The sequence below is a fragment of the Manihot esculenta genome, chromosome 7 (genome assembly GCF_001659605.2).
Source record: "Manihot esculenta cultivar AM560-2 chromosome 7, M.esculenta_v8, whole genome shotgun sequence".
NCBI classification, from domain to species: Eukaryota; Viridiplantae; Streptophyta; class Magnoliopsida; order Malpighiales; family Euphorbiaceae; genus Manihot; species Manihot esculenta.
In genome coordinates this window covers 20,256,390-20,280,181 of record NC_035167.2, presented here as the reverse complement: position 1 = coordinate 20,280,181, position 23,792 = coordinate 20,256,390, and the positions used below count along the sequence as shown (strand labels likewise).

At 38.3% G+C, this 23,792-nt stretch overlaps 1 pseudogene; it reads left to right on the top strand.

Moving 5' to 3' along the window:
* Positions 1-419: 419 nt before the first annotated feature.
* Positions 420-1,566, top strand: LOC110618769 (annotated as a pseudogene).
* The last annotated feature ends 22,226 nt before the right edge of the window (positions 1,567-23,792 follow it).

Here is a 23,792-nt window from a genome sequence, read left to right as displayed (position 1 = left end):
TTGTTAATCTTTTCTTAGATTAATTAAAAATAAACAAAGGTTTTAATTATTTAAAAAAAGTAATGAAGTTATTTCATATTATGAAAAAACTTGTCTGCACCTAATTTATATAAATATAAGATAATAATATAATAGTTCGCATTTATAATTCAATAAGATTCGATCCATCATAAATCAAGTATAGTAAAAAATTACACATAAATTATATTTATAAAATAGATATGTACTCACAGACATACCCTGATAGTAAGTATATCTGAGTACATATGAGAGTTCTCAGGTTCTACTTTCTTAATTTCAATCCCTATTTAAAAATATATATATATATATTATATTAATTAGCTTTAAATACTGATGTGAATGGATTGACCAGAAACATGCTTATTTTCCCTGAGTGTATTTGCCTATAAATAGCCACACAACACTATTATGAACCACTACACCAAGAAAGCCATTACTTACTTTAAAAAGAAAACTACAAATGGCTCCCAAATTCACCCATCTTCTAACCACATTCCTTATGCTACTCTTTTCAATGCAACTCCTTTTAGCTCAGTCTAGAACTCTCAAATCTGAAGGTCATCATGTGGGAAACACTCTCAAATTCCTTCAAAGCCTAAAGGAAGTCCAAAAGGGCCAAAATATTATTGGCCTTACTGAGGTCAAGAAACACCTCATGAAATTTGGATACTACCCAAGTGGTGATGCCAATAATCTAACTGATGATTTTGATGAGAGTTTGGAGTCTGCGCTTAAAACTTACCAAAACTTCTATCAGCTTGAAGTTACTGGGAATCTTGATTCTGCTACCATCAAGAAGATGATGATCCCACGATGTGGAGTCCCTGACATAACCAATCACACATCCTCATCAAAACCAACCAGCACTAGCCACAAGTCGAAAATGTTCCATATGGTTTCACACTATGATTTCCCAGTGGGATTCCCAGATGGCCATCTTCTAAGTATGAACTCACCTACACATTTCGCTCTGGAGTTCAAAACCCAAATGAGCAAGACATGAGGTCTGCTTGTTCTCAAGCTTTTCAGAGATGGGAGAGTGTTTCCCAATTCAAATTCCAAGAAGCACCTGCAGGTTCTCATGCAGATATTGTAATCGGGTTTTACAGAGGTGATCATGGAGATGAAGATCCTTTCGATGGGCCTGGAAATATTTTGGCTCATTCATTTCCTCCCCAAGATGGAAGATTCCATTATGATGCAGATGAGGATTGGAGTAGTAATCCCAACATGAACCAGATGGACTTGGAATCAGTAGCTGTTCATGAGATTGGTCATCTCCTCGGGCTTGCACACAGTCAGGATTCAAATGCCATTATGTATGCAACTATTCCACCAGGGACTATCAAAAGGGAGCTTACTCAAGATGATATTGATGGAATACATGCTCTCTACGATAATTAATCAACCAGAAATTTTTCATGTGTTCTCGTTGAATTACCAAAATAAAAGCGGATCTCAATCAATCTGTAATTGAGATTATCGTTATTATCATTATAATATCTCCTATTCCATGCTTTATAAAGTTGCCTTTCTTTTTCTAAATGATGAGAACAACTTATATATTCTAGTTTTTGGCAGTAATTAATTCTAGTTTTATTCTAATTGACTTGACTTGATTAATACAAATTTGAGATTTCATAGCTTTGAAAATGACTTTTTTTACTCACTAGAAATTTACAGATCTATTTTACCGCTACTGCAGATGATGGGATTCCAGAAATTACAGTGCTGTGTTTTAAAATTTTAAGAATTGTTCATTATGAAAATTTAGAATAGTTTATAAGAAAAATTTTAAGGTAGCTATAAAATAGAGTTTATTACTCAAATTTTCTAATTTTCAAATGGAATGATCCTTAAATTTTTATATAATATAATTGTCTAAATTTGAAATGTTGAGACATAATATTAATATGAAAAAATTACTTTTTTATCCTTAAATATAATATAATTAATTTATTTGTCTTTCTATTTTTAGAAGCGAACACTTTAGTCCTTATCTAAAATAGCAGTCACTCAATCCATTTTCTAATTGTGATTAAAAGTAAAGGGTGAACTTTTTTTTGTAAAATATCCTCGTGTAGAAGAAATGTGAATATTCTATTTGAGAGGAGGCAAAGTAAAATTATAAGGTTTTCTAAAATATAGTTTTATAAGATAATGTTTTTCATACTTTTTAAATTTTAATAACTTTTTATAATTTGAAAAGATAATAAAGTTTTTTAAAGTATTTGAAAGTTTCTAAGAGAAAACATTCTTAGCCCACCAAATTTTGTAGTGTTTTAATTTTTCATAGTATCATCCTATTCATATGGTATCAAATGGTGGCAGATTGGTCGCTACTTAAATACCAAAAATATTTCGTCGCTGACTTTGGTTATATTATTATTCTTTTATAAAAGTGTTTAACGACCATGTGTTGGTTGCTAATTGATCGCCCACATGATTGTAGATTCATCATTGATATGGTCATTAAATTTATATTATTGCAATATTGTCGTTAATATTTCGCGCCACTTATTCCACATTAATATTTTCTTTGCTATGTACCTATAAAATAATAACCAAAATTTAGTCGCTATATAATTTTTCATACAGAAGCAGCCTCCCATTAAAATCATTCTCAAAATGATTGCAAAATGTTCGTGTTGGATCTAAATATTCTAATCCTTATTTTGATGATTAATAAATAATTGGTGTGCTACTAATTATCTTCAAAAGTGTTTGTATTGAGTTTGTAGGTCTCTTACTAAAATAAATGAAATTGCTTCGGTCTCAAAAGTGAAAATGCCATTCTTTGGAAGCATACTACAAGAAAGGGATCATAAAGTATTTTTTATTATTATGCATTGTCAATTTATATATTGTGAATTTCAATTAATTAATTGTGATGGCTCAAGGGTTCTTTCATTTCTAAAAGTTTTATATGGCCGAGTTTTTAATTAATTGACTTTGAGAGACCAAAATGAAATTTTTCAAAAGGAGTAATTTTAAGATTGTTCTTTATGAAAATTAAAGATCCAAAAATATAGGTTGCAAAATTTCAAACGGATTGACAATTGGAGTTTTATAGCCTAAGTTATGATTTTTCAAAGTTTTAAAGAATTATTTTTGTGCCCCCTAAAGTCAAACTTTCGGCTTCCGAAAGTGAAGGACAGAGGCAAAAGTCCCACATGTTCGGCCGCTGAACATTGACTTTAGGCTGCCGAAAGTCTGTTTTCAACTTGCCCTCTAAAGTGTAAACTTCGGCTTCCGAAAGTGAGGGACAGAGACGAAAGTCTCATATGTTCGGCCACCGAACATTGACTTTCGGCTACCGAAGGTTAGATGCCTCCTAAACTAAATGTTTGGCTTCCGAAAGTGAGGGATAGAGACGAAAATCCCATATGTTCGGCCGCCGAACATTTACTTTCAGCCCCCGAAAGTGAGTTTTCAATTTTTTCCAAGTCAAAACTTCGGCTTCTAGAAGTGAGGGACAGAGACGAAAGTCTCATATGTTCGGCCGCCAAACATTGACTTTCGGCCGCCGAAATTGTTTTTATATGAAGGATGTTCTTCTCCTCAAATGGTTCGGCTGCCGAACTTTAAGCTTAGGCCGCCAAACCTGAGTTTTTCTGAGCACGATATAACGGTTATTTCTATACACAAACGGCTCTATTTGCATTTAATACATCCCCAATGGCCATATTTATGACTGAACTATAAATATAATGTGTTTTTGATATTAAAAGGTTACAACAACCATCTAAGCAAATACTTATTGAGATTAAAACATTTTTCACTCTATCTCTCTCTCAAAACCTTGAGCCAAAACATTAATTTCTTGAAAGCCTGTCTTGAGTTGTAACTGGTTGGTTTTTAAGAGTGAGTGAAGGTTGTTGATTGTTTCTATTGTAGTGGGTGTGCTATTGAGCAAAGAATTGCTCTTAAGTGAAAAAGAGAACTGTTAAGAGCAAATGTTTGCTCTAAGATTGTAAGGGGTTTTAATCTTCACCCAAAGAAGATTTGATAGTGGAGTTGAACTCTCAAGGAGGGCCTTGAGGAGAGGACGTAGGCTTGAGATAGCTGAACCTCTATAAACCCTTGTGTTGTTTATCTTCTTCCTTATTGCCTTCTAATTTGTCTTTTTGCCTTAAATTTTTTATAAACCCAATTTACCCCTCTCTTGGGTTGCCTCAAGGGAAAACAAGTGGTATCAGAGCTAAGTCTCCCTATTTTGAAGATTTAATCATCTTGGAGAAAAGATCGAATGGCAACCCTCAATTCTCAAGAAGGTTAATCGGTTGTGAGGCCACATTTCTTTGATGGAATTGACTTTCTATATTGGAAAAATAGAATGTATTATTTCCTCAAATCGGAAGGAGTTGATTTGTGGGATATTGTAGAGAATGGTCCTTTCTTTCCCACAAGAGTGATAGATGGAAACCAAGAGCAAAAACCCAAGAGTGAATGGAGTGAACTAGAGAAGAGAAGGGTAGCCCTTAATGACAAAGCCATTCACATCTTGTTTTGTGCTCTTAGTAGAAGTGAGTACAATAAAGTATGCATGAAGTCTACCGCAAAGGAAATTTGGGATGCCTTGGTTGTTACTCATGAAGGAACCAATCAAGTCAAAGAAAACAAGATGGAATCCCTCATCTACCAATATGAATTGTTCAAAATGAAATCCGATAAAACTATTAGCCAAATGTATGATAGGTACATTGAGATCATTATAGGGATGAAATCTCTTGGGAAGACTTTCACAAATGAAAAATTGGTGAAGAAAATCCTTAGATGTCTGCCTAAAGAATGGCTACCAAAAGTAACTTCTTTAAAGGATGCCAAAGATTTGAGCAAACTGCAATTGGATGAACTTTTGGGGAACCTCATTGATTATGAGATGACTCTAAAGAGAGAGCAAGTGGAGGAACCTAGCAAAATGAAAAAGAACATTGCTCTAAGGGTAGCCTCCGAAGATACTAGTGAGGAAGAAAAAGAAATAAGTGAGGAAGAATTAGCCTTGGTGACTAGAAGAATAAGGAAGTTGTTTCTCCAAAATAAAATGTTCATTCCAAGGAAGAATTTTAGAAAGGAAAAAGGGGAATCAAGCAAAAAGGAAGTAGTCATTTGCTATGAGTGCAATAAGCTGGGTCACTACAAAGTGGATTGTCCCAAGTTGAAGAAGCCTATCAAAAAGTTCAAGAAGAAGGCCTTCAAAGCAACATGGGATGAGTCAAGTGATATCGAAGAGGAGGACGTTGGTGATGAAATTGCCAACATGTGCTTCATGGCTCTAAAGGAAAGCTCCGATGAGGTAACTACTCTTGACGACTGTAACGACCTGAAAATCGAACCGCTACCGGTGCTAGGATCCAGGTCGGCTTAAGGCCGCCGGGACCCGTAGCAAGCCCAACATACATCCTGTGAACCTGTTTAATCCCATACATGATCAACAACATACATAAAAATTTAAAACTTTTCCTTTCATACAAACACCAAACTCAACCTACATGCACTATACATAACATAATCATAAGCATTGACCCCTTAGTGGGATCTCCTCAGTGCCCCAAAGGGTGGCATAGCCTGTGTTGAGTTGGTTACATAAGCATCATAAAACATCTAAGATCATGTATTAAAAGGGATACTGACAGGAGCGGTTGTCGAAGCCGGTCAAAAATAACCTTTTTGGTTATCTACAAATACAACTGTAGACAGTGGTGAAGGATCGTATCCACAGAGAATTGATTACCTATTTATTTATCTTAATCAAGACCAATCAAACCAATGGAAAGCACAAGTGAAGGCAGTAATTGCAAATAGAACAAAAGTAAAGTGCAAGGAAAGTAAAAAGGGGGGTTTTGAGATGATTTGATTAACAACTAATGAAAGCAATTAAAACAGCAAGTAATTAAAATAAAAGAGAAATCAATAAGAGAAAGGTCTAGTTGAAGATATGGATCCACTTTGGTTGTTTGGGTTGATCATTGAAACATGGTAATCTTGATTAACTCAATAGGTTGGTTATGGGGGTGGAAGACGCTTCTCACCACCATGTCTTTCCTTATGAACAAATTGATTAGGGAATGTCCTCTAACCAATTACTAATCAACAAATTGCCAAGGAACGTCCTTGGGCCATAGGCATCAAAACAATTGCCAATTGCATGAAGAACAAGAAAGATCCAAACCCTAACTACTCAAACGCATGAGATGATGTTAGACCATGCAATTCCTTGATTTTTACACCAAGTGTTCTTAGATCAGAATATTTCCAGCAATTACGGACTAACAAATATCCTAATCAACAATCAATTAACTTTGCAATCAAGAATCAAGTGGCCAATTTGATGAAAACAACAAAGCAATCTTTATAATTAAGCACAATTGCATGAATATTGAATAAATCAAAAGCAAACACTTTATGTTCAGATCTCACAACCTTTTAAACAACCTTAGTTTCAACCAAACTTCAACTAGAAATAAGGGTTTCAGCCACTCATGGCTGAACCAAAACAGAAAATAAAAGAAAAGAAGAAAGAAGATGAAGAACTAAGGTGGAGGAGCCTTTGGAGAGCCTTGATCAATCCCTTGATGGAAGATTGTTCATTCTTGGTCTTCTTGAGGCCTTTAAATATATCTTGAGAGGCTGCCTTTTTCCTTTTTAGTGTCCATGCATCTTTGAGTGATTGCCCCATAGTGCCCTTGAGTTTTCTTTGTGCATATGTGGAGTTGCAAGCCCCTTTTGGTCTTTTAATTGATGTCCAAGGTGTGTCCAAGAAGATTTATGCACTAAAGAGGAAGGTAGAGCCTTGATTTGAATTTTGAATAAGCATAGCACTATGTAGGAAACATGTGATCTTCAAGATTTGGCTCATTAAATAGGGAAGAGCATGTTCGGGGGCAAGTTCGGCCGCCTAAGTTAAGTTTCGGGGGCAGGACTTTCGTCTCTGGAGCCAAGGTTCGGCGGCCGAAGGTGCCCCCGAAGGTGGGTGACTTTCGCCTCTGGACTGGACTTTAGGCCGCCGAAAGTGCCCCCGAAAGTGGGTGACTTTCGGCTTCCGAAAGTGCTTCCGAAGGTGCCCCCAAAAGTGGTTGAGTTTTGGCTTCCGAAAGTGCTTCCGAAGGTGCTTCCAAAAGTGGCTGTTTTTGGGCATTCTTTGGCACTTTTAAGAGCATTTTCTTCAACTTGTTTCTTCACACCTAATATTTGCAAAACATGATTAAAACCACAAAATTAGGTAGAATAGGTGTAAATAAACATCAATAAGATCATGAAAATATGGACTAAAATATGCTCTATCAAATACCCCCACACTTAAGCTTTTGCTTGTCCTCAAGCAAATGAACATAGTCAAATAAGCTTTCTTTGCTCTAGATCCTTATTTCCACTTAAGTTCATACTCTAGACCCCTATTTTGAAGCATTGCAGTGAAGAATATATGCATGAAGATTACTTACCTCTTTTCCTTGTCTCCCTTTGCTTACCATGGCTAGGATTTATTTTCCTCAAGAGAGATCATGCACATTAATTTGTTGAGACTTTTTCTAGCTTTTGGATTGACTTGCCCTTACCTTGAAGTACTTTATTCAGTCTTTTGCACTTTAGATTTTGCTTGGAAAGGTCACCAACCTATTTTTGATTTGAAGGTTTAGATTTTCAGTTGGTCACCTATCCAAGTGGCTACTAGCCTTGTTCATAGTCTTTTGACCATTAGAACAATTTTCAATTTGTGCTTTTGAGGTCTTTGCCTTTGCTGAATTTTCTTTCTCTCAATGATTTGGGCAAATCAACACCAATTGCTAAATCAAGTCACATTAAGTTCATTCACACAACTTTAATTTATTCTCAATCAATTGAGGGTCATCAATATATTTTTCACCATGGCAAACTCAAAGATTCAATTCAAAAGGCAATTCTCAAACATGAATATAACTCACTGCAAGTGATTCAACATAAGTTTAAAGAGTTATCACATCAATGGGGTCATGGAAAGAAAAACTCATCTATCATAGTTCATCAGTTTTGAGTAGAGCAAAACAAAAAGAAGAAGAAGGTTGTGGTTGTGTGTGTTTTATTGAAAGCATAAAAAAAATGAAAAATTTTTGCCTAATGCAAGCAAACTAAAGATTAAAGCAAAAATAAACTTAAAAGTAAAAATTCAGATATATGCACCCCCACACTTAAATCATGCATTGTCCTCAATGTATAAGAAACATAAAAGAACAAAGGAAACTGAGTACTCCCCTGGGTGTGGTGTGCATGGTGCGATCCTCTTGATCAAGGTTCAAGTAATTGGGGAAGGGAAAAGAGTCCCAATTGCATTGAGCAAAAAGTGTAGCGCTCCTTTTGACTTGGTCATGAACCATCCTATTTTCTCTATGTACTCATGAAGTAACATGATTAGCTTCTCCTCTTTTAGATGAGGTGTGCCTCTAGCCTTTATGTTTGTACTTTTGAGATGATTGGGCAGAACTTTGAATTCCAATTCATGTTTCTCCATGTGTAGCTGCAATTTAGTACTAAAATCTGGTAAAACAAACTCTACCTTATCTGGGGGTTTGGGAAGACATTGATCTGCATGCTCCTTTGGTTTTGGCTCTTGGAACGCCATTTGTTCCTTGTGAGCATGGGCTGTTTGCATTGGATGAATTGTGTAATTGGGTTCAGTATCCTCCTTTTGCATAGGACCTAACTGAAGTGGAAGACTGATCTGTGTTGGAATCTGTGGAACAAGGTTCGACGGCTGAAAAGTGTCTGAGTTCGGCGGCCGAAGGTCTTCAGTTCGCGGAGTGGACTGCGGTGATGGATTCGGCGTCTGAAGATCGCTTGGGTTCGGCGGCCGAAAGATGTTCGGCGGCCGAAGGACGTCTTGCTCAATGTGTTCCTGAGGTGGTGCAACAGAATCTGGTATTTGAAGGGCAGTAGGGTTCGGCGGCCGAAAGTCGTCCATGTTCGGCGGCCGAATGTCTGCTGTCTGCACAACCTCAATCTGCTGGATGCTGCATGAATCATTGGTTAGAATATCATCTTTTATATCAAAATTATCTTTGCTCAAACAATCAATGATATTTGAATTATCAACAAGTTCTGTTTGATCCGTTTGTTTGGACAAACAGTATTCTGGTTGTGTCTCTTCAGCAGCTTGTTCTTGAATTTGCCAACTTTCATCTTCATCCTCCACATCTTGAAGTTCTTGCTTTCTTCTTAACACGAGTGCTTCCATTGAGGTGGCCAATTGTCCTATGTCCTATCGTAGGCTTTGCATGGAACTTACCATTGTTTCCATCATTGTTTCCATCATCTTTTCAAAGTCTTGATCTGGATTTGAAGGTTCTGGTTGGGCTTGATATCCTTGATAATCTTGGTAGTTGTTAGCCTCAGCATAGCCATAGTTCGGTTGGTCTCCCCAATATGGATTGTATGTGTTATGGTGGGGATCATGTCTTGGCTGTTCATAGAATCCTCCATATGCATGAACTGGTTGATCTCTTGCATAGCCATAATTCTGAGGGTCTCCCCAATATGGATTGTATGAGCCATGGTGGGGATCATGTCTTGGCTGTTCATAGAATCCTCCATATGGTTGAGATTGCTGAAGTCGTCGAGCCTTATCCATGAATTAGATCTGGTCATGAAAGAAAATAAACAAACAAGTGAAATCAATTCCCCGGCAACGGCGCCAATTTTTGACAGGAGCGATTGTCGAAGCCGGTCAAAAATAACCTTCTTGGTTACCTACAAATACAACTGTAGACAGTGGTGAAGGATCGTATCCACAGAGAATTGATTACCTATTTATTTATCTTAATCAAGACCAATCAAACCAATGGAAAGCACAAGTGAAGGCAGTAATTGCAAATAGAACAAAAGTAAAGTGCAAGGAAAGTAAAAAGGGGGGTTTTGAGATGATTTGATTAACAACTAATGAAAGCAATTAAAACAACAAGTAATTAAAATAAAAGAGAAATCAATAAGAGAAAGGTCTAGTTGAAGATATGGATCCACTTTGGTTGTTTGGGTTGATCATTGAAACATGGTAATCTTGATTAACTCAATAGGTTGGTTATGGGGGTGGAAGACGCTTCTCACCACCATATCTTTCCTTATGAACAAATTGATTAGGGAACGTCCTCTAACCAATTACTAATCAACAAATTGCCAAGGAACGTCCTTGGGCCATAGGCATTAAAACAATTGCCAATTGCATGAAGAACAAGAAAGATCCAAACCCTAACTACTCAAACGCATGAGATGATGTTAGACCATGCAATTCCTTGGTTTTTACACCAAGTGTTCTTAGATCAGAATATTTCCAGCAATTACGGACTAACAAATATCCTAATCAACAATCAATTAACTTTGCAATCAAGAATCAAGTGGCCAATTTGATCAAAACAACAAAGCAATCTTTATAATTAAGCACAATTGCATGAATATTGAATAAATCAAAAGCAAACACTTTATGTTCAGATCTCACAACCTTTTAAACAACCTTAGTTTCAACCAAACTTCAACTAGAAATAAGGGTTTCAGCCACTCATGGCTGAACCAAAACAGAAAATAAAAGAAAAGAAGAAAGAAGATGAAGAACTAAGGTGGAGGAGCCTTTGGAGAGCCTTGATCAATCCCTTGATGGACGATTGTTCATTCTTGGTCTTCTTGAGGCCTTTAAATAGATCTTGAGAGGCTGCCTTTTTCCTTTTTAGTGTCCATGCATCTTTGAGTGATTGCCCCATAGTGCCCTTGAGTTTTCTTTGTGCATATGTGGAGTTGCAAGGCCCCTTTTGGTCTTTTAATTGATGTCCAAGGTGTGTCCAAGAAGATTTATGCACTAAAGAGGAAGGTAGAGCCTTGATTTGAATTTTGAATGAGCATAGCACTATGTAGGAAACATGTGATCTTCAAGATTTGGCTCATTAAATAGGGAAGAGCATGTTCGGGGGCAAGTTCGGCCGCCTAAGTTAAGTTTCGGGGGCAGGACTTTCGTCTCTGGAGCCAAGGTTCGGCGGCCGAAGGTGCCCCTGAAGGTGGGTAACTTTCGCCTCTGGACTGGACTTTAGGCCGCCGAAAGTGCCCCCGAAAGTGGGTGACTTTCGGCTTCCGAAAGTGCTTCCGAAGGTGCCCCCGAAAGTGGTTGAGTTTTGGCTTCTGAAAGTGCTTCCGAAGGTGCTTCTGAAAGTGGCTGTTTTTGGGCATTCTTTGGCACTTTTAAGAGCATTTTCTTCAACTTGTTTCTTCACACCTAATATTTGCAAAACATGATTAAAACCACAAAATTAGGTAGAATAGGTGTAAATAAACATCAATAAGATCATGAAAAATATGGACTAAAATATGCTCTATCAGATACCATACACATAGGGTCAAGCACAACCTCTAATCCTCAATAACCTCATTACATAACATAACTATCCAATACTTTTACATTACATCAACATATATCTCATGTCCACATCTAGCTATTACATAAACATGGGACTTTACTCTTCTTGACTTCCTGATCTAGCCGTACCTGCAAACCTGGGGGATTAGGGAGAGGGGTGAGCTACTAGAGCCCAGTGAGCAGAATAATAAAACATTTAAAACATATGATAACATGAAATGCATCACATCACAGCTAATCACATCAAGGATGAAGTTGTCCCCAATAGCCCTCTACATTTCCAATAGTGCCAGAACGTAGAATGGGTCCTGGTCTTTCTCTTACATAGCATAACATAACATTCCAATGTGCCAGAACGTAGAATGGGTCTTGGTCTTTCTCTTACATAGTGCCAGCGAACGTAGAATGGGTCCCACTGGTCTTACATTCCGTTCCGTACATACCATATTGTCATATCATAGGTCGAGGGCTATGGATCATCCAACATTCATCCACATCAACAACAATTTGTGCAATGCAACATATTCGTGAATTCTAATGCAACAACCTAGTATATATCATGGCATTAATGATGCGTGAGTCATGCTAAAAATGTCCATTTATTTGCTTTAAAATGAAATAAGTTATTCCACTCACCTCTGGATAGCTCTGACCAGACACTGGAGCAGCTGACTCACTGCTGGGGTCCTCGGTTCCTCGGGTCCGAACCTACACAGGTGGACTCAAATGAGGGACCAAACATATATGAACATAACTCTAAACTATTCCCCAAAAACCCCTTAAAACATCTCAAAACAATCATGCAAAACATGCAAAGGAAGGCTGAACAGGACACTTTCGGCAGCAGGTTCGGCGGTCGAAAGTCCCTCCAGAGCCGAAAGTCAGGCAGGTTCGGCGGCACCTTCGGCGGCCGAAACTCCCAGACAGAGACGAAACTCATGCATGTTCGGCGGCACTTTCGGCGACCGAAACTACCCTCCAGAGATGAAAGTCCTCTTTCGGGGGCAAGCTTCGGCAGCCGAAAGGCTTGCCTCCCAAGCAGGTTCGGCGGCCGAAAGTCCTTCGGCTGCCGAACCTGGTTCCTGCCAAAGGGCAGAAACTTGGTTCCTCATGCACATTTGCCTCCCAAAACCATCCAAACATGCATTTTTCCTAATCTACAACATACCTACTCAAGCATACAAGTTTCTAGGGGCTTCAAACTATCTTAAACCCCATTTACAACACATCAAACATCCACATTGTCCAAAAACATAACATAAACCCATAAACCTAACCATAAGCTAAACATGCATTCTACCCCATAGATCTACTTAAAACTTACTTAAAACATACCATAAGCTCAAGATCGGCCCTTACCTCTTGAAGATCGAGAGGAGAACGACCCTAGCTTGGAAAATGGGAGAGAGAGTTCCTTGAACCTCCAAGCTCCAAAACTTGCTCAAATGCTCAAAATCTTCAAAACAAGGGTAAAACTAATGAAAATCGAGAAAGATTTGAAGGAAGGAACCCAAAACCGGCGAGGGATGGCGGAGAGCTCACCTTGGCCGAAAATGGGGAGAAAAGCTCGCCCGTTTTCGGCTAAGGGACCCCTTTATAGGTGGCTGGCCAGGCCACGTTCGGGAGCCGAAAGTGCCTCCGCATGCATGCCATGTTCGGCGGCCGAACATAAGGTTCGGCGGCCGAACCTGGTTTCCCTCACTTATACTTTCGGGGGCCTAAGGCACACCCGAAACGCATGCATGTTCGGCGGCCGAACTTGAGGTTCGGCGGCTAAACCTGAGTTTTCCTCCAAGGTTGTTTTCATGCAAAAACTCATTTCTTTCTTGATTAAAAACATAAAACACATTAAAACAATTTATAAAAACATAGTTTTACCCTTCTAGAGGTCTCCGACACCCGAGATTCCACCGGACGGTAGGAATTCCGATACCGGAGTCTAGCCGGGTATTACAATGACACTACCTTATATGATGATGTTGTTGAATTTTCTTATGATGAACTTGTTGGTGCTTTAAAATTGATGAATGATGAACTTGAAAAGAGTCATAAGAAAAATAAAATTTGAAATGTGAGTTAGCTAGCTTAAAAAGGAAAAGTGAGAACTCACCTAAGGAACCTTTACCCTCAAATGATCATTTACAAAAATCCTTAGATGAGCTCTCATTAGAAAATAAAAATCTGAAAAATGAAATCCTTGAGTTGAAAAATTCTCTTTCAAAATTTTTAAAAGGTAAGGACAAACTTGATGAAATATTAGACTCTCAAAGGTCTCCTAGCATCAAGTATGACCTTGGCTATGATAAATCAACTCAAGCAAATTCTTCTAAGACGGTTTTCGTTAAAGCTACTAACTTAAATGAACCTAAGGTATCTAGCTCTAATGGAAATATACCTAAAGCTTCTAGTAGTAATATGCCTATAAGAAATACACCTATAAGGAATGTACATGTACACCAATCCACTTGTTACAATACTAGTATAAGACACATACCTAGGCGATTTGCATATAGAAGAAATTATCATTATAGAACACACACTTCTAGTTCACACAATCACCACTCTCATCATGTCTCTTGCTCACATGCTTTTAATAAACAAAGGAGAAATGGCTACATGAGAACTCAAACACACTCACTCACCTGTGGACCTAGAATAAGAAAGTTCAATAGTCATTGTCACTATTGTGGCAAGTTTGGTCATACCAACTATAGGTGTACCATTAGAAAATTACATCTTGTGTAACGACCCGAAAATCAGACCGCTACCGGTGCTAGGATCCAGATCGGCTTAAGGTCGCCGGGACCCGTAGCAAGCCTGACATACAACCTGTAAACCTGTTTAATCCTATACATGATCAACATATACAAAAAAATTTAAACTTTTCTTTTCTTTTACCAAGCTCAACCTGTGCATGCACATAAGCATATACATAAACATAAACATAAACCTCACACTGGAGCTCTAACCAAATGCTCCAATGGGGTATCTCATCATACACAAGCTTGGTAGAACATAAGCATCATAAAACATAGATCATGTTTACAAAAGGGATTACTATATAAACTCGGTCAAGCACAACTTCTAAACCTCAATCTCAGAATCAACATTTACATGACATAACTATTCATAACTTTTACATCATTTTACAATTTATCATGTCCACATCCTAACTATTACATACACAAGACTTCATTCATCTTGACTTCTCTGCCTAGCCCGTACCTGCAAACCTAGGGGATTAGGGAGAGGGGTGAGCTACTAGAGCCCAGTGAGCAGAATAATAAAAACATTTAAATCATATGCCATAATGGAATGCAACACATCACAACAAATCACATCAAGGATGGTATTGTCACCAATAGTCCTCTACATTCCAAAGTGCCAGGACGTAGAATGGGTCAACCGGTCTTTCTCTTAACATAACATATCATAACATTCCAATGTGCAGGGACGTAGAATGGGTCAACCGGTCTTTCTCTTACATAGTGCCGGGACGTAGAATGGGTCAACCGGACTTTCATACCATAACATACCGTATCATATCACATCGCATCATATCGAGGACTAAGGATCATCCAATAGCCATCCACATCAACATAGAATTATGCAATGCAAAATATTCGTGAATTCTAATGCAAAACAACCTAAATCATCACATGACATTTATGATGCATGAACATGCTCAAAACTTTATAATTTATTCGCTTTAAAATGTAAAGGTTTATTCTACTCACCTCAGCTAGCTCTGACAATGACTGAAGCAGCTGACTCACTGCTGGGGTCCCCGGTTCTTCGGGTCCAAACCTACACAGGTGGACTCAAATGAGGGACCAAACAACTAGAACATGACTCTAAAAACATCCCCCAAAAACCCCCTAAAACACCTCAAAACAATCATGCAAAACATGCAAAGGAAGGCTGAACAGGGTACTTTCGGCGGCAGGTTCGGCGGCCAAAAGTCCCTCCAGAGCCGAAAGTCAGGCAGGTTAGGCGGCACGTTCGGCGGCCGAAAGTGCCCTCCAGAGACGAAAGTCCATTTTTCAGGGACATGCTTCGGCAGCCGAAAGGCTTGCCTCCTAGGCAGGTTCGGCGGCCGAAGGTCCTTCGGCTGCCGAACCTGGTTTCTGCCAAAAGGGCAGAAACTCGGCTCACACATGCTCCCATGCCTCCCAAACCTTCAATCATGCATATCTCTCAACCAAAACAAGCATAAACACATACATAAGCTCCTAGGGGCTTCAAACTATCTTAAACCCCAACTACAACACATCAAACATGCATATCCAACATACATTGTCCATAAAACACATAAAACCTAACAATGCTCAACTAACATAAACATACATTTCTACCCCATGAATCAACTTAAAACTTGTTTAAAACATATAGTGAGCTCAAGATCGGCCCTTACCTCTTGAAGATCGAGAGGAAAATGACCCTAGCTCGGAGATGGGAGAGATTGAGTTTCTTGAACCTCAAAGCTCCAAAACTTGCTTTATACTCGAAAATCTTCAAAACAAAGTGAAAACTTGTGAAAATCCAGGAAGATTTGGAGGAAGAAACTTGAAATCGGTGAAGGATGGCGGAGAGCTCACCTTGGCCGACAATGGGGAGAAAAGCTCGACCATTTCGGCTAAGGGACCCCCTTTATAGGTGGCTGGCCAGGCCACATTCGGGAGCCGAACGTGCCTCCGCATGCATGCCATGTTCGGCGGTCGAACATAAGGTTCGACGGCCAAATCTGGACTTCCCTCACTTATGCTTTCGGGGGCCTAAAGCACTCCCGAAGTGCATGCATGTTCGGCGGCCGAACTTGAGGTTCGGCAGCCGAACCTGAGTTTTCCTCCAAGACTATTTTTATGCAAAAAAAAAAAAAACTCATTTTCCTTCTAGCTTAAAAACATAAAATACATTAAAACATTTTATAAAAACATGATTTTACCCTTCTAGAGGTCTCCGACACCCGAGATTCCACCGGACGGTAGGAATTTCGATACCGGAGTCTACCGGGTATTACATTCTCCCCCCCTTAAGAACATTCGTCCCCGAATGTTCCTCAACTAGCATATGCAAGGCACACAACATAACATATATATAAAAAAAACACATGAACTCATAAGGAACTAACCTTAGAAAAGATAAGGGTATTGCTGGAGTATGGACTCTCGTGTCTCCCAAGTGCATTCTTCCATATTGTGGTTGTTCCAAAGGACTTTCACCATCGGGATTTCCTTGTTCCTCAACTTCCTAATCTGGGTGTCTATGATCCGTACTGGCTGTTCAACATAGGTGAGATCTTCTTGGATCTCCACATCAGGCTCACTAAGAACCTTGCCCGGATCTGACACAAACTTCCTTAACATTAAAACATGGAAAACCGGATGGATTTCTCCCATTGAAGCAGGTAAATCCAGCTTGTACGACACATTCCCAATCTTTTGCAAGATTTTAAAGGGTCCGATGTATCGTGGGGCTAGTTTATCTTTCTTCCAAAAGCGAACCACTCCTTTCATAGGAGACACGTTGAGCAATACCAGATCTCCCTCCTGAAACTCTACTTGCCTTCTGCGGAGGTCTGCATAACTCTTCTGTCTGCTTGCAGCAGTCTTGATTCTTTCTCTGATTATGGGTACCACCCTACTGGTGATCTCTACTAGCTTAGGCCCTGCCAAGGCCTTCTCTCCAACTTCCTCCCAGCAAACAGGTGACCTGCACCTCCTTCCATAGAAAGCTTCATATGGAGCCATCCCGATGCTAGCATGATGGCTGTTATTGTAGGCAAACTCCACCAAAGGTAGATGCTGCCTCCAAGAACCGCCAAAATCCAGCACACACATTCTAAGCATATCCTCTATCATCTGGATGGTCCTCTCTAATTGTCCGTCCGTCTGTGGATGGAAGGCTGTACTGAAATCCAACCTGGTACCCATGGCATTTTGTAGACTTCGCCAAAATCTGGAGGTGAACTGGGGTCCTCTATCGGACACTATCGAAACAGGAACCCCATGCAGCCTGACGATCTCATCAACATACACCTGCGCCAACTTATCCACAGAATAGCTACTCCTGACAAGGATGAAGTGAGCAGATTTGGTGAGTCTGTCCACAATCACCCATATGGAGTCCAATCTGTTGGACGTCGCTGGTAACTCCACTACGAAGTCCATAGCTATATTTTCACATTTCCACTCTGGAATAGGTAGCAGGTTAAGCATTCCAGCCGGCTTCTGATGTTCCAGCTTCACCCTCTGACACACTTCGCAGGCTGACACAAACTGTGCCACTTCTCTCTTCATAGCTGGCCACCAATAAACTTTCTTCAAATCTTGATACATCTTGGTGGCTCCGGGGTGAACGTTGTATCTTGCATTATGAGCCTCTCTCATAATGTCTCCTTTTAGCCCTATGTCGTCTGGTACACACAATCGGCTCCCATAGCGGAGGATCCCCTTGTTGTCGAATCTGAACTCACTATCTTTGCCTGACTGAACAGCCCTGGCAATCTTCACTAATATTGGGTCCTCATGCTGTTTCTGAGCCACCTGCTCCAGAAACACGGGTGCCACTCTCATCTGAGTAATCAATGCACCTGTAGCAGACAACTCCAACTTTAGACCTTCATCAATGAGCTTGTAAAACTCCTTCACCACTGGTCTCCTCTCCGCCGTGACGTGGGATAGACTGCCTAGTGATTTCTGGCTTAGGGCGTCTGCCACAACATTCGCCTTACCCGGATGGTACTGAATCTTGCAATCATAATCACTCAGCAGCTCTACCTATCTTCTCTGTCTTAAGTTCAAATCTCTTTGACTCAGGATGTACTGCAGGCTCTTATGATCTGTGAAGATCTCACATTTAACCCCATAGAGGTAGTGCCTCCTGTTAGTGTATATGCCCTAGGCCATTATCTTGGGCCTTTTTGTATATCGTTTTGGTTATTAATAAAAGAGGTTTTTATCATTATTATTTGTTTGCATGTTACATAATAATGATTATCATCCCTGGTTACTTATTATTATGTTGATAATAATAAAATATAACTAGTATGATTATTGATTGATAATCATGAGATGATTATGTATATGTTGATATAAATCAATAATCATAAATACTTGTTAGAGAACAAAGTATTGGATGGACCCGCATTGAGATCACTACATGGGTCATTGTCATAAGTGAATCTCAAAGTAGTTATGTCTTAATCCTTTGACTTGAGATTGTCATAGTTTCCAACATAAGGACTGTTATGTTTTGACATAATCAAACGTTGTCTTTAATCGGACAATCATAAAGGTTATGATTGAACATAATAGAAATTATGTAGAGGAAAATGAACAATCAAGATAGGATTTGTCCCTCTCTATGAGAGAGATATCTTCTGGGCCCCTCGATAAGTGAGACTGAGAAATGCATGGCCGTGCTCAAATGAATTGATAGTGTGATCAATATCATTTGAATTTATCAGTCTACTTAGAGATCGAGAAATCATAAGTTTGAACATTATAAGTTTGACATTGACCATGACTTATGTTCAAACTAGATATCGTGAGACAAAGGGATTAATACATGTTCTATTTAATAGGCTTTATCGGACTATTGATCCTCATATTAGTTGGGTAGTCATAATGTCTTGCTAGAGGCCACTTATGACTTATAGGTCTTGTTGGACTGGGCCTATTGCCAATTAATATGAGCCTATTGGGTCACACACAAGAACGTTGTTGATGTGCTATATTAATGGGCTAAAAGCCCATTAGTATAATTAATAATAATAAAGTGTTATTATTATTAATATTATTATTAATATTAATTATTAATATAATTAATAATAATAAGTGTTATTATTATTAATAATAATAATTTATTATTATGAGATAATAATATTTAAAAGATCTGCAGTCTATCTGTAAGTGTTACAGATAAAGGACTCTATCACATAAAGATATTTGAGTATCTGTGAGATTGTGATAGTGGGTTCTAAGCACAACTCTTTTAGGAAAAGAGTTGTGGGAAAATAAAAAGACTGAGGCCTATAAATACTCCTTCTACAGATTGAGTAGGTTGGTTGTAAAAGTTTTGAGAAAACTCAGTCTAAAAGATTGTAGAACATAGAACACATAATCTATCCATCTTGAAAGAGCTAGCACTCTAGAAGGATAGAAAACGTTCGTGTGGATACCATAGAGGGTGTTCGTTTGAAAAGGCAGCACCATCAGTCCGCCAGTGTATCTTCACTACGAGATTAACAGGTTAGTCTCACATCTTTCTTATGATTTAAACGGAGCACTCGGATTCTGGGAAAGGAAATCCAAAATTTTATTTTTCCGCTGCGCAATTAGATTGCTATTAATCTACGGATTTCCCAACAGTGGTATCAGAGCCTACCTGTGCTTTTCGTTTAAATTAATTATGCCATGATTGATATAATATATGCGATATATGTTTATTAGAATGGTATGATAATTATGGTTGAATGATGGGATCATTTAGATAATTTTGTTAGAAAAATTAAAAATTTTGAATTTAGAATCAAAATTGTTTTGATTCGTTGTTGTAAGTTTTAATTGGTAAAATTAAAACAACAACAATTTAATAAAAAAAAATTAATTAATTAATTAATTACAATGAAAATTGGGTTCACGATGAATTGTGAACCCAGGAATTGCTAATGGCCAGCGGTATGCGCAATGGTTGCGCAACCCACGGCAAAGCAAGAAATTGCAACCAGAAAATTGAGGCCTCGCAAGACGTGGCTGAAGAGTGGACGAACAGGAATCATTCTGCAAGATGAATGAGGAGAAGGCCATAATGTGCCACAGACACTGCGTGATGGCAGACGGGCCATAACGTGCCACCTTGCGAGTCGGCGGGCCATAACGTGCCGCCTCGCGCACTTGCTGCACGATTGCGGACGGTGGAGCTTCGCGCGCTGTCGGTCGCGCGTCCTTGATTTGCGCTGTCGACGGCAATCCGTGCTGGCGACGAGGGGTGCGGCTAGGGTTCTTCTGAGGAAGAAGATGCTGCAATTACAAATATGCCCCTATAATTAAAATTAAAAATAATAATAATAATAAGAAAGTAATATTTTAAAATTATTTTCTTTTAGTCTTTAAATTAGATTTAAAAGACTATATTTTATTATTATTATTTGTAGTCTTTTAAATGAGATTTAAATGACTATATTTTATTATTTTCTTTTAGTCTTTAAATTAGATTTAAATGACTATATTTTATTATTTTGTCCTATATTAGTATGAGATACTATACATTGTTGTCTATATATATATATGCATATAGATGCTATAATATATATATATGCAAGACAAAATAATTATAAGAAACTAGAAAATAAAATAAATTATTTTAGTCTTTAAATCAGATTTAAATGACTATGTAAAATAATTTTATTATTTTGTTATACATTAGTATGAGATACTATGCATGATGGTTTATATATGTATGCATATTGGATGTCATAATATATACACATGCAAGACAAAATAATTAAAATTAAAATTGAACCCTCATTTCAAAATTTTAAGTTTTAATGCCACCCAAATATTAAAAACCTATCAAGACTAAGATCACCAAAATGCAGGTTTTGCCAAAGCAAAGTGCATTAGGTTATCCTAGTAAGGTAGGATGAGTAATGGTTACTCATTTATTTAATATTGGTTCAGCTTAATTAGGCTATCAAAACGGTTTTGGGCCTAAGGCATTAGATGGGGTATAACATGCATTTGACATATGATGTCAATACCTCATAATCTAAGAGTTACATTAGATGTAATTGGTAAGGGGTTACCTACCTAAATAACTTAATTCTAAGCGTCATGCCAAAGCTGACTTAGAATTAGGTGAAATATGGATCTTAGCCCGCTAAAATATTAATATTTTGAGGGTTATATTTTAGTGGGAGATTATTATCACCTCAATATTAATTTGTTTATTAAATTAATTATATTTGCATATTTTTGTAGATTATTATGGCTGCTAATAACAATTCCACCTTATCACTGCGATCCATCCTTGAGAAGGATAAACTGAAAGAAAATGGGACTAATTTTATTGACTGGTTTAGAAACTTGAGAATTGTTCTCAAGCAAGAGAAAAAGTCCTATGTGCTTGATGAAGCTGTCCCTGAACCACCTCCTGCTGATGCTATTAATGCTGTTAAGAACAAGCATAAGAAGCATATGGATGATTCTAATGACATTGGATGTCTTATGTTGGCGACTATGTGCCCAGAACTTCAGAAGGATCTGGAGCACCTTGAGGCCTATGAGATGAGTGTCCATCTCAAACAGGCTTTCCAACAACAAGCTAGGCAGGACAGGTATGAAACCACCATCGCATTGCATGATTGCAAAATGGCTGAAGGTGATTCAGTTAGTGCTCATGTTTTAAAGATGAAAGGCTACATTGATCACCTTGCTAGGCTTGGCTATCCTCTGAGTTTAGAACTCTCTATGGATTTGATCCTACATTCTTTACCTAGCAGTTTTTCTCAATTTGTCATGAACTATAACATGAACAATATGGAGAAATTCATTCCTGAGTTGCATGGGATGCTAAAAATAGCTGAGGTAAATATCAAGAAAAGGTCTACCCAAATTTTAAATGTCAATAAGGGTAAGCCCATGAAAAATAAGGGGAAGCCCAAGTCTAAAGGTGGTAATGGGCCTAAGGGACGAGGCAAGCCTAAATGGCAATCCAAGACAAAAGTTTCTAAGGAAATAGTTCCTAAGGAAGGAATCTGCTTCCATTGCAAGGAACCAGGGCATTGGAAGAGAAATTGCAAACTCTATTTGGATGAGTACAAGAAGAAGAAGAGTAGTGAGACTACGACTTCAGGATCTCAAAAGGAGTAGAAAACTGAAAAAGGGCGAAGTGGACCTACGTGTAAGCAATGGAGCAAGAGTTGCTGCCATAGCTGTAGGGACATATGAACTTGTGTTGCCCAATGGGCCTTTGCTAGTTCTGAATAATTGCTTTTATGTTCCTATTTTGAGTAGGAATATTATTTCAGTTTCTGTTTTGGACGATGAAGGTTTTTCATTTCTTATTAAGAATAAGAAATGCTCCATTAATAAAGATGATTTGCTTTATTGTATTGCAAATTCATATGATGACCTTTATGTCCTTAATCTAGATGATTCTGGAGACAACAATATCTATAACATAACTTCTAAGAAAACTAAGCCAAATGAGTTAAACCCAACATATTTATGGCACTGTCGTCTTAGTCATATAAACGAGAATCGCATATCTAAGCTCCATAAAGATGGTTTATTAGATTCATTTGATTTTGAATCATTTGAAAATTGTGAATCTTGTTTGCTAGGTAAGATGACAAAGGACCCTTTTACTGGACAAGATCAAAGGGCTTCAGACTTATTGGGCTTAATGCATACAGATGTATGTGGCCCACTAAGTATTAGTGCTAGGGGAGGTTATCAGTACTTCATTACATTCATTGATGATTTCAATAGGTATGGCTATGTCTACCTAATGAAACATAAGCATGAATCTTTTGAAATGTTTAGAACTTTTCAAAATGAAGTACAAAATCAACTTGGTAGAACTATTAAGATGCTTCGATCTGATCGAGGTGGTGAATATTTGAGCCAAGAGTTTGATGAACATCTTAAAAACTGTGGAATTGTTTCACAATTAACTCCTCCAGGAACTCCACAATGGAATGGTATTTCTGAAAGGAGAAATCGAACTTTATTAGATATGGTTCGATCTATGATGAGTCAAACAAATCTCCCTTTATCATTTTGGGGTTATGCCTTGGAAATAGCTGCATTCATTCTAAATCGAGTACCATCGAAAGCGGTTGAAAAGACACCATATGAGTTATGGACTGGGAAAATGCCCAGTTTGTCTTTCCATAAGATTTGGGGTTGTGTAGCTTATGTGAAACGTCCAACTTCAGATAAGCTAGCTCCAAAATCTATCAAGTGTAGTTTTGTGGGGTATCCTAATGAAATCAAAGGATACTACTTCTATACTCCCTCAGAGAACAAAGTGTTTGTTGCTCGAAATGGTACCTTTTTGGAAAAGGAATTTATCTCTCAGAGATTCAGTGGGAGTACAGTGCGACTTGAGAAAACTCAAGCACCACAAGAGAGCATTGAACCGCCAGTAGAACCACTTCCAGTACCACAAACAGTTGTGGAGACTGAAAGGGTGACACAAGTCCCATGCAGATCTGATAAGACACGTCATCAGCCTGAGAGATATGGATTTCTCATGACTGATAATCGTGAACTTTTACTCATTGATGAAGATGAATTTTGTGTTTACAAGATGGTTAGTGGGAGTGCAGTTGTGTTACTAGTTCTATATGTGGATGACATATTACTCATTGGAAATGATATCCCTACCTTGCAAA